This window comes from Dendrobates tinctorius, unplaced genomic scaffold, assembly GCF_039654945.1.
Source record: "Dendrobates tinctorius isolate UK_male_01 unplaced genomic scaffold, ASM3965494v1 ptg000028l, whole genome shotgun sequence".
In the NCBI taxonomy this organism is placed as follows: domain Eukaryota; kingdom Metazoa; phylum Chordata; class Amphibia; order Anura; family Dendrobatidae; genus Dendrobates; species Dendrobates tinctorius.
Window position 1 is genome coordinate 50958971 of NW_027361696.1, and position 10563 is coordinate 50969533.

Consider the following 10563-nt stretch of genomic DNA (forward strand, 5'->3'; position numbering starts at 1 on the left):
AGGAAAATGTGAATTATTATATACTTTATTGAGGGACTAATGGATTCCAGGTCCAGAGACAAGAGTGCCATTTTAGGAGTAACTTCTATTTCTCGTTCGCCTTATTGGGGGACACAGAGACCATGGGTGTATGCTGCTGCCACTAGGAGGCTGACACTATGCACAAAAAAGGTTAGCTCCTCCTCCACAGTGTACACCCCACCGACCGGCAGGGAATTCCTCAGTTTAGCTTAGTGTCAGTAGGAGGTGGACACGGGTCCTTCATTGGACCCATATCTACCTCGACGTGCGTCGTTCCTTTTCAGGTATTAGGAGGGATACAGTGTGAACAGTCACAACTGTACTCCCACAAAGAGGCTATGAGTACGGCGTGTACTGTCACCCTGTATACTCATAGTTCTCCGGGCGGACCACGGGCTTAGCACAGGTGACGTGCAAGCGAAAACGGATGGTCCTTGTCCCCTGCCTCCCACCCACTCGCCCACCAGAGCCTGTCGGTTGGACGAGGCGCTAAGGCGGAGAAGATGGACAGACAGCGTGGGATACAGAGGTACCTTTATTGGACGGCTCAGGAAACCACAAAGACGCCTGGATGCGGCGCCGAAGTAGCCTCCCGGTCGCGCATCCCTTTTTGCCTCAGCTGCGGTGCGGGCCCTCTTCACCCCACTGACGGTATCTTGGAGAGGGTTACCTCTGGGAGCAGGGGTATGGGGGCGTCTTCTGTAGGGGCGGGTGCGGCTGCGCTGCAGTTCTTCCGCGCCGCCCCACGCTGACAGGCGGCCGCCGTGTTAAATTTAGTCCCCGGCTTCAGTTTGGGTCTTCGCGCCCGTCGCGGCCACGCCCCGTTCACTCTCATAGGCCGGCCAGTTCCTGAGCCCTCCCACTGCCCCTTCAGGCTTGTGGCTGGGAAGGGGGGGCGGATTTTCTCTCTGGTGAAGGCGACTAGCTCCGCCTTTCTTCCTCCACTGAAACCGCGCTTTCTCTTCCTCACATCTTTGCAGCCTGACAGCCGTAGACTAAAGCAGAGGCCAGCGCTCCCTGTCGGTTCCTGGCCAGTTGCAAGAGCCTAAATCATCTCAGGGTCACCAGACCGTGAGTACTTTTGCAACTGCAGACTGACACCCTACTCTGCCTTTCTGTCCCCCAACCTTCCGGCATTTCCGCAGGTTTCCATCTTCTCTTCCTTCACCATGTCTAATTCTAAGTCTGATCGTGGCCGTCCGCCAGTTCCCACGGGCACCCTAGTCCAGTTCTTCGCATGCTCCTCTTGCAATCGCAAACTTCCCTCAGGTCAGCCTACCCCCATCTGCCTGGACTGCAGCAATCCCGTTCAGCATGACCCCGTCCAGGAACCACCTATTGTGCCACGTGAAAGCGAACCACCCATTCCTGGCTGGGCTTCGTCTCTTTCACAATCTGTGGCAGACCTCACCAGGGTGTCTCAGTCCCTAGTGGCCGTTCTTGATAGGTTGCCCCTGGACACTTCTGCAGGGTCCAGCAGGTCACAGGACGCTCCATCTGAGCCAGCTAGCAGAAGCCGCAAAAGGCCTAGGCAGGATCTCCGGCCGGAATCCTCTCCTGGCCCCTCATCTGCACCTAGTCCTTCCCAACAGTCGCCCTCCCGTGCCTCCTCACCCGAGTCAGGTGAAGCGCTCTCAGATATGTCTTCTGAAGGGATTGTAGAGCTGGAATCTGGCCAGGATGCGGACATGAAGGTTACAGTACAGAACCTCATTGCGGCGATTAACGACACCTTCGAAATCTCTGACTCCCCTGCGAAATCCTCAGATCAGGAGGTTTCGTTCAGACGGGAGGAAACGCCATCCAGGGTATTTCCCTTTCATTCCGAGTTTGGAAAGATTTTTACCAGGGAAAGAGAAGATCCGACCAGACGCTTTCAAAGAGGAAAGCGTCTCGGCGTACTGTACCCGTTTGCTAAAGAGCTCACGGACAACTGGTCTGCCTCTCCCTCGGTGGACCCGCCCGTGTCCAGACTTTCTAATAACACGGTTCTCCCGCTTTCAGGTGTGGCGTCTCTCAAGGATTCTAATGATAGGATTATAGAATCCCTAGCGAAGTCTTCCTTCGAGCGGCTTCGACGGTGGTATGCCCAATCTTTGCTTCATCTTGGGCAGCAAAGGCCATAGCTACTTGGGCAGAGGATCTTCGTCAGGGCATCGTTGAATAGATTTTTTAATTGCGGGGAAATAAGACTAGAGAATGTTTTGAAATATTAATTAGTGAAACTGTCAGGACCAGGGGATTTTAGTGGTTTCAGCTTATTGACAGTATTGGTAATCTCCTCAATGCTAATAGGACGGTTTAGTATTCTTAAATCTGACTGGTCTATTTGCGGGAGATTTATACCAGCCAAAAAGGAATCAATCGCTAATTGGTCCGGAATTGGAGTTAAGGGGTCTTTTTTTAAGTTATACAGCTCACTGAAATATGCCGCAAAAACATCCGCAATGTCTTGCGGGTGAGATTTAATAATCCCTGATGGAGATTGAATCTTGTGTATTCGTCTGATTGCGCGTTCTCTTTTTAACTTGTTCATCATATGTTTCGTTGGCTTGTTAGATGACGAATACGAAATAAATTTACCGTATATACTCGTGTATAAGCCGAGATTTTCATCCCATTTTTTTGGGCTGAAAGTCCCCCTCTCGGCTTATACACGAGTCATATACCGGGGGGGATCGGCAGGGGAGGGGGAGCGGGGGTGTCAGATCATACTCACCCTTCTCTGCAGCTCCCCTGCTTGTTCTATGTTGTCGGCACTGCTCTCTTCCTGCTTCAGCTGTCAAATGGTACCCTCTCATTAAATATGCGCATATTTAATGAGCGGGTACCACGTGACCGCTGAACCAGGAAGAGAACAGCGCCGACAACATGGAACAACAAGCAGGGGAGCTGCAGAGACAAGCGCCAGGACCCGGTGAGTATGAACGGGGGGGGAGGCATATTCACCTGTCCCTGCGCTCTGCTGTCTTGCATCCTCTGCAGTGACATTCAGGTCAGAGAGCGCTATCGCTCTCTGCCTGCACAGTCACTGCAGAGCGCAACGCTGATGAGCAGGGGGCAGCGACTGAGGTGAGTATACAGGTTTTTGTTTTTTTTTGTAAGGGAGGCAGCGGCAGCAGCAACATGATGGGGCCACTCACTGTGCAGAAAAGCTGGGGCCACTCACTGTGCAGAAAAGCTGGGGCCACTCACTGTGCAGAAAAGCTGGGGCCACTCACTGCAGAAAAGCTGGGGCCACTCACTGTGCAGGAAAGCTGGGGCCACTCACTGAGCATAACTGGGGCCACTCACTGTGCAGAAAAGCTGGGGCCACTCACTGTGCAGCAAAGCTGGGGCCACTCACTGTGCATAACTGGGGCCACTCACTGTGCAGATAACTGGGGCCACTCACTGTGCAGCAAAGCTGGGGCCACTCACTGTGCAGCAAAGCTGGGGCCACTCACTGTGCAGCAAAGCTGGGGCCACTCACTGTGCAGATAACTGGGGCCACTCACTGTGCAGCAAAGCTGGGGCCACTCACTGTGCAGCAAAGCTGGGGCCATTCACTGTGCAGCAAAGCTGGGGCCACTCACTGTGCAGCAAAGCTGGGGCCACTCACTGCAGAAAAGCTGGGGCCACTCACTGTGCAGAAAAGCTGGGGCCACTCACTGTGCAGCAAAGCTGGGGCCACTCACTGCAGCAAAGCTGGGGCCACTCACTGTGCATAACTGGGGCCACACTGTGCAGAAAAGCTGGGGCCACTCACTGTGCAGATAACTGTGGCCACTCACTGTGCAGCAAAGCTGGGGCCACTCACTGAGCATAACTGGGGCCACTCACTGCAGAAAAGCTGGGGCCACTCACTGTGCAGATAACTGGGGCCACTCACTGTGCAGCAAAGCTGGGGCCACTCACTGTGCATAACTAGGGCCACTCACTGTGCAGATAACTGGGGCCACTCACTGTGCAGAAAAGCTGGAGCCACTCACTGTGCATCATAACTGGGGCCACACACTGCAGATAACTGAGGCCACTCACTGTGCACCCTCGGCTTATACACGAGTCAATAAGTTTTCCCAGTTTTTTGTGGCAAAAATAGGGGGGTCGGCTTATACTCGGATCGGCTTATACTCGAGTATATACGGTAGAAGCCCTAAGAGCTGAATCGTATTCGGTCAGGATCTGTGAGCTAAGCTCTTGTCGTAATTTTAATATTTCTAGATGAAGGGCGTGGGATGGGGTAGCTAGACTGCTCTGTTGCTCTTCTTTGGATTTTATTTGTAATTGTAGCGTGATTATTTTTTCTCTTCTTTCCTTTTTGTATCTTGAAGAGAGCTGCATTAAACATCCACGAACAACAGCCTTATGCGCCTGCCATAAGGTAAATGGAGTAATTTCCCATAAAGAGTTTTCAATAAAATAGTCACTAATGTTTTTTTCTATAATTTGTCTATATTTGGGAATTTTGAGCAGAGTTTGATTAACTTTCCAAAGAAAAGTATTCGGTGTTGAGGGCCCTACATTAAATTTTGCCTGAGCGGGGTGTGATCGGAGAAGGACTTGTTCAAAATTTCCACCTTTCTGAATCTGGACAATGAAAAGATATTAGTAAGAAAAAGGTCAGTTCTCGATGCGGAATTGTGAACGTCGGAGTAATGTGTGTACTCCCAAGATGACGAATTGAGGCACCTGAAGACGTCAAATAGCTCATTTTTCATTAGCCAATTATTCAAGAAGTAAGATGGTAGTCGTGCTAGGGAGGACGAGTCCATATGTCTATCAGGCACAATATTGAAATCACCAACCAGCATCAATTCCCCTTTCTTAACTTTGTCAATTTTTTAAATTAATTTTTAAAAAAAATTGAATTGCTTTTTATTAGGGGCATAAATGTTGACGATTGTGAACAATTTGCCATTGATTGTACACGTAAGAATGTGGTATCGACCTCTAGTGTCGGCCTCCTCACTAATCAGTTGGAATGATATTCTGTTGCTGATAATGGTTATGACACCAGCTCTTTTTTTCTCACCCAACGCTTTAAAAATGTGAGGGTATTGTTTGTGCTTGAAAATGGGGTGGTTGTCTCTCGCCAACTTTACCTCTTGTAGACATGCCACGTCGGCTTGATATAGCTTGATTTCTTTCCATGTTGTGTATCTATTATAAGGGCTTTTAAGGCCTCTGACGTTATATGAGAGGATATTGATATCCATCTGTTCCCACCCTAGGGCACAAACCAAGGTACGTAGTCTGGGGAAATATGTAATACAAGAAAAACAAACAAAAAAGAAAAAATGAATACAAATAAATGGAGTTCTCTTGAAGGAAACCAACACTTGTGGTTTCTCTTCTCAGTTCGGGGGTAAAAAAAAAATACGGCAAAGGTCCTACATGACCAGCCAAGGTCTATAAAAATACGCTGTAATATTACAATACGTTAGAACCAGTAACTCTAAGGAAGGAACCAGAATTATTAATATGTACATTCAACCCTTATCCCTAAGGTCTTTGTGAAGGAAGGCAATGAAATCCCGACGTTCATCTATATTTAGTAGTGGGATTTTCTTACCCTTGTATCAAACAATGAGTTTGGTCAGAAACCCCTATCTATATGATATCTCCAAGTCCCTTAGCTTAGTAGTAACTTCCCGAAATACTTTCCTCGCCTCCATTGTATTTCTGGAGAAGTCGGAAAATTTTTTTATGTGCTCATAAGGAGCCGGGAAAACACCACGCTCTCTTATAAATCTCAGAACCTTGTCTTTGGTTGAAACCAGATCGTGTCCCTCAGGTTATCTGGCGGTATACCCCGTGGGAGCGGCAACCTATGGACTCTATCAATTGTCAGCTGTAAATCTGATAAAGAGGGGACTGCCTTTTTGAACAGGGCCTTTGTGTAATTAGAGAGATCGTTTTGCAGGACTGTCTCTGGTATTCCTCTGATTTTCAGGTTATTGCGTCGACTCCTATCTTCTAGATCTGTGAGTTTGGATTTCAGAGATGTGATTTCCTCCCTCAGATCTACTGTAACTTTTGTTGTAAGAGTGACACTGTTTTTGTTTCCACTTTCCCAATTCTCTCCTCACTGATCTCGAATCTATTTGTAAACTTATCACAGGCCTCCTGCATGAAGCTTCTCTGTGACTCAAAACCCATTGTAATGGAGTCTTTTAAGGATTTCCAAAAGTTGTCCAGGATTCCCTCCGAGACTTGTTTATCTGAGGCCAAAAAGCCTCATAATTGACCATATCAAGCGAGGGGATAGTTTGGGGGAAAGATCCAGGGCAACCCATTTTTGGAAGGGGTTTAGTAGGGCTACCATTAATCAGAGATTCCTCTGAGGTACTGTCAGAATTCAAGGTTGCAGCCCCCATCCCCTGAGCCCCCTTTCCTAAGCTTTTCCTTTTGCTAGAATGTGTCATATCCATACCATCCTCACTTTTGTTGCCTGTCTCGATATTTGTACCCTCTTTTATAGTAGATTTTTGTGTATTACTCTGGAAGTCAGGGAGTAAATCTCTGTGTGTCGATTTCCCTTGTGACCCTTTTCCATGACAGGCATTTGAGGTGTTCAATGAGGGGCTCTCATGTCCCTCATGTCATTTAATAGGCGATCTAGATTTAGTTGGGCTAAGCAGATTAGATGGGTCACCAGATAACTTTGTTTTTGCAGTATTCCATGTCCTTTGTGTTCTGTTAGTTTGTCCTTTAAATTTCAAGCCCCCAGTCGCCATTCTGTCAAGCGCTGGTGGTGTTATGGCAGGAAATTCATTATAACTTACAAATATAAATTGTTAATGAGGTCTCTGTGTGGTGGTAGAACAGAAAGGCAATGTCAATCTTTGTGTTTGGAGTCAAAACTTATAGGCAGAGTCACTCCACTTAGTATTGAGTATTGTGAATATAAGTTAAGAATCCCCTATGCAACAACCAGCCTCCACACTAGTGTTTATAGCAGGGTCTTATTATAAATCTACACCCCCTATTTCACTCAGTGCGACTCCTGGCTTTGCACAACAGATTTCCAGCACTCTAATCCTGTGTATTATTATAAGCAGTATATAAAGGCATATAAAGCAAGTGATGCCATTTAAAGATCCAAAGGTAGACTTATAAACTATTAATGAGAACTGTTATAAATAACTGAGCAGTATATAATATATACCAGTCAATATTTGTCCCACAAGTGATATCGATGAACTTGGAGCTGGCAGGCTGGATTCTTCCCTTCACAATAGATTGTGAGGATATTAGTTGGAGTTTCAGTCCCCCAGAAATGTGCAAGGAGGCCGCGACAGTATAATGCACCAGTTTATTTGTATGGTGCCTCCTAAGGGATTCCTCTCCCCCTGTAGAATAAGTCTGCACACCCTTGACACCAGTTGTGGCTTGTATTGTTAAGATGCAGTGTCTCCAGGCACCCTTTATGTTCCAATGCCCTCCCCACTCCTCTTTATGTGCTTACCACCACTTTTATGCCAGATTCACTAGGCCTCTCTGCTGACAGGAACCTCCACCCCACAATGTAGCCACAAGATTTAATACATATCTCTTGCAGCGCAGTTTTTTTTTAATCTCTTTTGCATCCCACAGCAACAGCAGGGCTATTATTTAGGTTTAATATAGCTACTTATGCCTTTCCTCCTTGCTGCGATGTGTACCAGATGTCTTGCAGCTTTTCCCAGAGTCTCCGCTTCTTGTAGCAGCTCCGGTATCTTCCTGCTTTCCTCTGTTTCTTCCAGGACTCACAGCTTTATTATCTGCTTCTTCTCTCTCTCGCTCCTTTCTGACTCTTCTTTCTTCTTCCTGCTTTTGTTCGATCAGATGTCTTCCTCCTCCGGCTCTGTTGCTGCTTCTCCAGTACTCCGCTTCCTGTTTAACTCAGCGCGGTGATTTTCCCGCCTTTTTTTCTTCACAGCGGCGCCTCACTTTCCCGCTCTTTTAATGGCGGCGCCGGCTCCACTTATAGCGACGCTGGACTTCTCGGTCTCCTCAATCTCAGGTACAGCGGCGGCAGACTCCACAGCTCCTGACTCCTCTGGAACAGCCACTGAAGCTTCACTAAGGAGGGACTCCCAGACTTCTGCGACCAGTTTCCCGCCAATTCCGCAGCTTCACTAACTGCGACACCGCTTAACTCCTTGGGCTCCCCGGTCTCACAGGTAAAATGGTGGCAGTCCCTTTATTTCCTCCACAGCTTCTGACTACCCCGGAAAGGCCAGTGATACCTCACCGAGGGGGGACTCCCGGACTCTTGACTCTGGCTTCCCGCCAATATCCCGGCTTCACTCACCGCTTATTTCAGTCAGCTGTAGCAGGTGAAAAACAAGTCCCACACTTTAGAAAACGATATCAAACGATTCCAGGAAGGTTGTGAACAACTTCAGGGATTAATTTAATCCATGTTCTTCCTTTTTTCCTATATTTTTTGTTGCTTGTCTGACTGGTCACGCAGGAGCTCTGAACTCACACGTCCACATCCACCTGGGCTCAGGCCACGTCCCCCCCAAATTGTCTTTTTTTTACCTCGCTTGGGCTGTTTTTCGGAGATAGAACACATATTCATTATAGAATATGGAGCTGTTCACATGTCTGTATTTTTTTTTTTGTGGACTACCGTATATGTCCATGAAAAAAAATCACGGCTACATGTTATTTTTTTGATCCAAGTTATGGATTAAAATTACCTATTCAAATCTATGAATCAGTGAAAACTATGGAAAGCAGACAGATGGGATGGTGTCAGTTTCTTATCCATGTGCTGTCCACAAGTAACTGCAATTTTGCTGATTTTGTTATACATGAAAAATAGAACTGACAAACGGACCAAGCACTGACAAAACTGGGATCCAAAACACCGATGAATAACGCTTTTATAACAATCAAGGAGGCCTGAATGAGACCTAAAGGATAAAAATTCATCTCGTGGCTATTTCACTGGGGGCAGGAACATTGGGGCAGATTTACTAAGCTGAATACACCACATTTTTGGAGCAAGATGTACCAAAAAATGGTGCTCAAGATTTATCATGAAGATTAAATACTTTATGCACCTTGTTAAACAATTTTCATAAGTGTCCAGATTAGATGGTGCCACAAAATGTGTCCCTGTATTGAGCCAAAGTGATGATGGGTACCAAAATTTAGTTGTAAAAAAAACTCCTGCACTTTACTCACTGCCCATCCCTTTCATGCCTGGGAATTCGGGGACAATTGAAATCTAAGCAAGGAAATCCTGTAGGTGTGACAACAATACATTGTGCCATGTGGCCCCTCTGATATCATAAAGATTTTGCCACACGAGGGTGGAAGGGGATGATCCAAAAGTGAAGGTAACACAACTTTCCAACAAATTTTTGTGTTGGAGTTTGGACAGTGTCAATTTGTGCTTGATAGGACCCCAGTTGAACCACCCTAAAGAATTTAATTGGAACTGGAGTCTGAAATTTTGTAACATACACAATAAACACTAAAAAGGAGCCATTGAGTCTTCATTCTAGATACACTAAGAGCTCGGCATAACATTGTTTCATTGGAAGATATAGATATTTCTCCAAAGTGTCCCAGGAGCCATCTTTCACTACAACACCAAGCTGTATGTAGCTCGTGTTATTGTGAGCCATCCTCATGGCCAAAACATGCTCCCATGGCTGCAGCGTCTCCGGACTTGTCTCCCCTTGACCACATCTGGGACGTTATTGGTCGGTGATTACACAGGAGATGCCAGCAGCGGATATTGATGATTCACCCAAGTGTATTCGGCAGCAGAACCTTCTTCAGACGACCATTAATAGCCTCATTGATAGCAGCCGAGGCTGGGAGTGCCGGGATTTCTGCACATAGCCCATACGCCACGCTAAATAAAGTGAGATTTATGAAAATTTTGTTTGATCATGCAGATCAGTAACGTTTCCATCCTATAATTTCAATAATTTTTTTTTTTTTTTCATTCAGTTCTCCATTTATTTTTTGTTTTTCAATATTTATTTTTTTTCATATATTTTTAATCCTTGTCTTATTTTTCTTTTTTCTTATTTTTTCCAATGGATTTTGCCTTATTTCACATACCCCACATCATTATTTCTTACACAATTTTGTGCAACACACATATAATTATTCAGCACCTTAACATCATTTCATTTTTGCATTCACATTCTCTTATTTTTATCTTTATTATCTTTATTCACATCAATCTATTTTGCTTCACCATTATCACATTTGCTTTATCCATTCCACTCTTTATTGCAGCACTGATTATCATTCCTCCTTTTCCATTATCTATATTTCCACTATATTATTTTTCTTGTTTTTTTTAATTATGCATTATTTAATTATTTTATCCCCCACCTTCATTCATTCCCTCCTTCAAATCAAAGTTTGCTTTGCATTTATAGATACTTTTCTCTAGGTTTTCAATTTGTTTCTATTGCTCGTCATCCCCTTATTCCCCTTGCTACTTTATGTCTGGCCTCCTGCTGGTGCGCATGCGCTGGTCTCCGTAGGGCTGGCACATTCCCTTCCGTGTCTCTAATCCGGTCATAGTCCAGATCATGTGAC